Source organism: Myotis myotis, unplaced genomic scaffold (assembly GCF_014108235.1).
Source record: "Myotis myotis isolate mMyoMyo1 unplaced genomic scaffold, mMyoMyo1.p scaffold_m19_p_3, whole genome shotgun sequence".
Classification (NCBI taxonomy): Eukaryota; Metazoa; Chordata; class Mammalia; order Chiroptera; family Vespertilionidae; genus Myotis; species Myotis myotis.
In genome coordinates this window covers 12,953,805-12,959,804 of record NW_023416335.1, presented here as the reverse complement: position 1 = coordinate 12,959,804, position 6,000 = coordinate 12,953,805, and positions in this window count along the sequence as shown.

Sequence of the window (6,000 nt, the reverse complement as noted above, 5' to 3'; positions counted from 1 at the left end):
GCACCCAGCGCTCTCCTCCCTGTTCTACCACTGGGGGAAGGGAGCAGCTCACCTGCTCTGGACCCTGCCAACCTGGCAGGCTGAGGCACAGGTGGTGCAGCCTAGGGTGCTGGTGGCTGCGAGCCTTCTCCCCCTCCCTGAAGCATGGGGTAGGGTTGCAGCAGCTCACAGCCACCCCTGGGCACCATGCATGGAGACACTGCTCTCCACTGAGCCACCATCCGCCTGGGACCTGTGGGGGTTGGGGTGGCCTCGGGCTCCCACTGGTCCCACTGAAGCCAGACTCGGCTTGGCCGGCCACCCCCACTGCCCAAGGGCTGTGCGTGCCCCATGGGCCTCATCGCCCTCATGAATCGCCGTGGTCTGGCCGTCTCATCCCAGGAAGTGGCCATCCTGATCACCATGGCTCACTCCCCAGTGCAGTTGGGTCTGCCCAGCAAGCATGTAGGCAGGAGCTGGGCCTCTGAGGGGAAGGAGGAGGCATGTGTAGGCCAGGGCAGAAGTGGGGAACTTGGCGGTGTAAACACAGCCCCCCCCCTCCCCCCAACATCGTGCCGGCCCCTCGCGCTGCATTCTCGAACCCATGGATGCCCCTGCCCAGCACTGTGCTCTCAGGCCTGGGATGGGGGTGAGGGACCTGGAGCTTCCGCCTGAAGGCAGCCCTCGCTGGCTTGGAATCACAGTGGTCAATCAGGGTGGGATGCGGGATGCCAAATTCTGCCGCTCTCTCTAAATCTCTCTCTCTCTCTCTCTCTCTCTCTCTCTCTCTCTCTCTCTCTCTCTCTCTCGGAGTGGGCCCCGCCTGTTTCTGGTGGGCAGGTGAGGGCTCGGGCGAGGCAATTGGTACCATTTGCCTTTGCCCCAGCCCCCTCCCGCCCCCGGGTAGCACACGGGGGCCTGGATGGCGGCTTGCGCTGTCCTACCCTGCCTGCAGCATGCAAATTAGCTGCCATCTTTGTTGACGGTTAACCGCCACCTTAGTTGGCAGTTAATTTGCATATCGCCCTGATTAGCCAATGGGAAGTGTAGCAAAGGTATGGTCAATTACCATGTTTGTCTATTATTAGATTAGATGGCTCAAAAGTCAAAAGGATATTAAAGATTTAGTATGCGAAGTTGCCCTTCCACTCTGTTATCATCCCACTTCATTCTAAGCTAGCTTGCCATACCCCTACTTTTCCAGGTTAACACTTCACTTGCTAGATCTTGGGGGAGTCTGGTATCCTGGGATAAAAGCAGAGGTAGAGAAAATTCAGGGAATTGAGGAGTGGCCACTTATCACCAGGACAGGGAATTTTTGTATTATAACTAGTTCAAACTTATTAGTGTATATGGCTGACTATTGATGTTACTTATAAGAAACCACTTATATTAGTTTCTTATATGTTTTCCAGTGTTTCTTTATGCAAATACAAACACTAAAAATAATTCACTATGTGCTTTCTTTGGTACCTTTTTTTTCCTTGTGATAAAAAGGGTATAATATAAAGTTTGCCATTTTTACTATTGCTAATTGTACTATTTAGTGGCACTAATTGCATTTACAGCATTGTGCAACTGTTACTATTTCCCAAATTTTTCATTTCCCCAAAGAGAAACTCAATTCATTAAGCAATAACTCCCCATTTGCCCCTCCTTCCCCAGGCCCTAGTAACCTCAAATGTACTTTTTGTCTCTATTTTAGTACAGTGCCTCATACAAAACTTTCATGTATGAAAAAATAATTGCATCTAAACTATGAGATTTAATGTCTTTTGCACCAAAAGAAGAAAATAGTTTGCTAGCATATTGTTTTTTTGTTTTGTTTTTTGTCAATGTTTTGCCTTTGTGTAGTTGTTTTCTGTAAATTTTCTCTCTCACCATGGTTTGGATTTACTTTTGCATGTATACACATAATTTTTCTTAGTAGAAATTAGTGAAAACTTTAAAAAATATATTTTTATTGATTTCAGAGTGCAAGGAAGAGTGAGAGAGAGAGAGAGACATCAATGATGAGAATCATTATTGGCTGCCTCCTGCATGCCCCCTACTGGGGATTGGGCCTCAACCTGGGCATGTGCCCTGACCAGGAATGGAATGGTGACCTTCTGGTTCGTAGGTCAATGCTCAACTACTGAGCCATGCTGGCTGGGCAGTGAAAAACTTTTTGATAAGACATCTTTCCAGGAAGTATGCAGCCAATCACTACAGTATTCATTTAAAAGAATGAATATGAAAATAGTTCTCTGGAATCCACATTTTTAGATGGAAATTTTTTATCTCAATTGTTAATTTTAAAGATAATTTATGACTTTTTGCAGTTTTTAAATGGTGTAAAAATCCTTGATGCTTGAAAATAATTTTTATTGCCTCTGAATAAATTTGAAAGGAATGAATATTCTTTCTCCCAAATTTTTATAGTTGCACCCAAGGGATTCCAGTGCAGCTGGGAAGGAAAGCCCATCAGATCAGATGCTAAGAAACCACATATTTCTCCAATGCACTAGAAATGTATGTGGCAATTTGGTACCAAATTATGCAAATATTTAATTTACATAATTGTAATATATGAATTACATAAAATGCATCTATTTAGTTTACGTTTAGTCATCTAGATTTTCTTAAACCAACAAACAAAATTAAATTCTGCACCAAAAACCAAATCTATGCATTTAACAAACACAAGAATAATGAAATCCTTGAAAAGAAGTAAGTGATATGCCAGATTGAGAGAAAAGAAAGTTCAGCCCTGAACATCTGAGTCATTCGAATTCCGATCTCAGAACTGTTTAGGAATGTTTGGGACACCCAGCTCAGAATACCTCCAGTTTTAAACATGTTAGTTTAATTCATGATGAAGCCTAATATAGTAATTTAGCTGTTTCTGTAGCAACGTAGCTAAACAGGTTGCAAAGAAATAGGAATTGTGGCTCTACTTGGGCATGTGCTCTCCCTCATTTTTTTTTTCTGGAATTGACAGATGAAAAATACATTCACAAGTAGTTAATTTGAGAAACAGAATAGGAAAAGGCAGCCTAACAACTGTTCTTAGTTGATAATCCCTTTTGCAATAGAGAATTCAGAAAATTTCCAATTTGCAGTAGACTCAAATTACAGTGAAAATTGCAAAATTCTCTGAGGGTGGCTTAAATAATCCTAAAGCCAAGCTTTGATGATCTCACTGTTTGTTGAGATCTGAATTGAGGTTTAGGAGAAAATAGGTTTGGGTCATCACACCCAAAATTTGCTTTGGATGTCAAGACTGACGACCCACTGAATGTCTGAGCGGGTGTGAACAAGTTTATCAGTCACTTAATAAGGGCTTCTGGGGAGATAGGGCAGTGACTTGAGAGAGAGAAGAAAGGAGACTGTCTTGGCTTTTACTGTGATTAGGGAGTGGGACTGAGGTGAAGATTTTTAACTGTGGGCTGGAGGTTTTCACGTGGTTGGAAATTCCTGCCAGTACCAAAGGAGGGCGCATCTGAGTTTTCTTATCCATCAGTCCAAACCTGGGGCGAAAGCTTCAAAGTTTTCGATTATCAAACATCAAAGATGGAATCAGACTCTTTATAATAATTCCCCTGATGTTTGATTAATAATGGAACAATGCCCTGCATGTTTCATTTAATGAAATTTTAACTTGCGTATGTGTGGCATGATGGTGCCCTATGAAGCCTGTAGCCTCACTGGTAAGGGGGTGAAAGTTCCATTGAACACCTTGTTCAGGGCTCAACTTTGTGTATTTTAGAAATGAAATGGTCACTCTTACTGTCTGCAACTCCAAAGTGGATCAAGTGAGGCTGGCCTGTTTTTTGGCTTTAATATGTAATCTTGATGCATATTTTGGGTATTTGTGAGACAAGAAGTTCCCATGGTTATTTTTTTCAAATTGGGAAACCTTGGGTAAGTAATTGCTGTTTCTACCATAGGCAGGAGTGGACCGTGGCTGGTTCCATTGGCAATGGCCCAAAAGTCTGTACCAATGCACAGATGGAGCCAATTGTTGGCCAGGGTAAGATGCCTGCCTAGAGTTCAGCTGATGTTGCTGACCCTTGTATCCCATTCTTTCTAAGGGACGTCTAGATCAAGGACTGAAAAGCAGCAGCTCTCTAGGAGGCTCCATCATGGGTAGTTTTGATACTGTTCACTCATTTGATCCCAATGGTCTCTCTAGGTAGCCAAGAGGTGTGACCTCTTCTGCACCTTGTTACCTGGCAATGGGTTGAGGACAGAAGACGCTACCCTCTCCTGTGGGTGGGGTACTGCAGAGGGCCCAACCTTAGCTCTGTCCTGTAGGTGACATTGCTGTCTTAGGAAGGGGATCCTGATGGCTATGGCTGAGCTTGTGGAGTGCAGCCTGTGCCCCAAGAAAGGTGTGGAGCGTCACAGGCTCAGGGCCTGTGGGGACTTGTTTCCAGAAGAGCCCTGTATGCAGCCATCAACTGCCACTCTAACGGTGCAAGGGATGCGAGGTAGGAGGGCGGTTTCCCACACTAGAAATCCTTGGGCAATGTATGTTCATCATGGGTGGTCCAGGGATTTTAGGAGGTAAAGGAGGAGGTTGCTCCTCTTGCACGGCCAGTGTGGTTCAGTGGTTGAGAGTCAACCTATGAACCAGGAGATTATGGTTTGATACTTGGTCAGGTTACATGACTGGATTGTGGTCTCAATCCCCAGTAGGGGCGCCTGGGAGGCAGCCCGTCAATGATTCTCATCATTGATGTTTCTATCTCTCTCTCCCTCTCTCTGAAATTAATAAAAACATATTTTTTAAAAGAAGTGCACATTTTGAGCACTCAAAGGCACTATAAATCTGCTAAAATAAGTAATATCCACCTGCTTCAGGTACCTCAACATAATAATACCCAGAGGAATTTTTTGAATTTAGGATTTTATGTAATGCATGTCTAGTAAGGAGTTGAAAATACATGTAAGCAGTCATTTAGACGTGCAGAAGTTCTACTCGGGGAAATTGTTCATGCACAGCAAACTCACACATGCATGCACACTCAGAAATGCCTTCACATATACTCACAAGCATGTACATGCACACATGCAACTCTTAAAAGAAGAGACATTTTGTGAGTGGCCACTGTATGAACCCGTACATTTGAAGGGTGACGATTCTTTCTTTTAAAGGGTGTGTTTTCATTTTAACCACAGCCAGAAAAAAAGAGTGATTAAAAACAGCTGGAACATATGTCTATTTTCACCTCCTCCATCTGGAACTTTGTTTTTGGCTATCACAGACATTTTCCAAACAAAACTCTGCTGAACAAAATGATAAATGTGGAAGAGACATGTTTGAAGAGCTTTATAGAATCCAAAGCATTGGTGTGTTTTTCAAACATAAAACTAAACCTTTAAATATCACAAATGGTTTGCTTTTGATGGTTGGTGTGACATTTAATTTAAATTTGTAATTGGGCAATGTCATTAACTACAAGTATGGCTATTTAATCAGTAGGTACTATATATCTAGGAAGAAAAATGAAGTATTTTATTGTATATTGATATTTGAATAGAACAATTAGGAAACTAATATAATGTGTTAGCCTATCTCTCAATTTTGTCAGGTAATCTACTTTCTGACTCACCCTTTTACCTAAATTTCCCCATGAAAACTATTATAGCTAGATTGTAATCATGTCATGCCCTAATTACTATAACTTCTCTTCCTTTTCCTGACTGTGGTATGCTTTTATACCATACATTCTATGTAATAATTCTAGGTTAATCTTTTAAATCTAATTTGGTAAAACAAAAAACAACTTTGGTAACACTTCTATTGAGAATATACTAAAATTCGAAGTCCTTGACCTTTATTATATAGATCCTACTTCTGTTTTCAACAGGGCTTAAGAGCCCAGGTTTTAAAAGTCTTTATCTCAAATTCTGATTCTCCCAATTACAAGTACATTTTGCAAAGATCCATTGTCCTAGCCTAACTGATGAGTTTTGAGGGTCTGACATTAGGCTTCTGCAGAGAAAGTAGATGAAAGATGGAAAAAGATTGGGGAT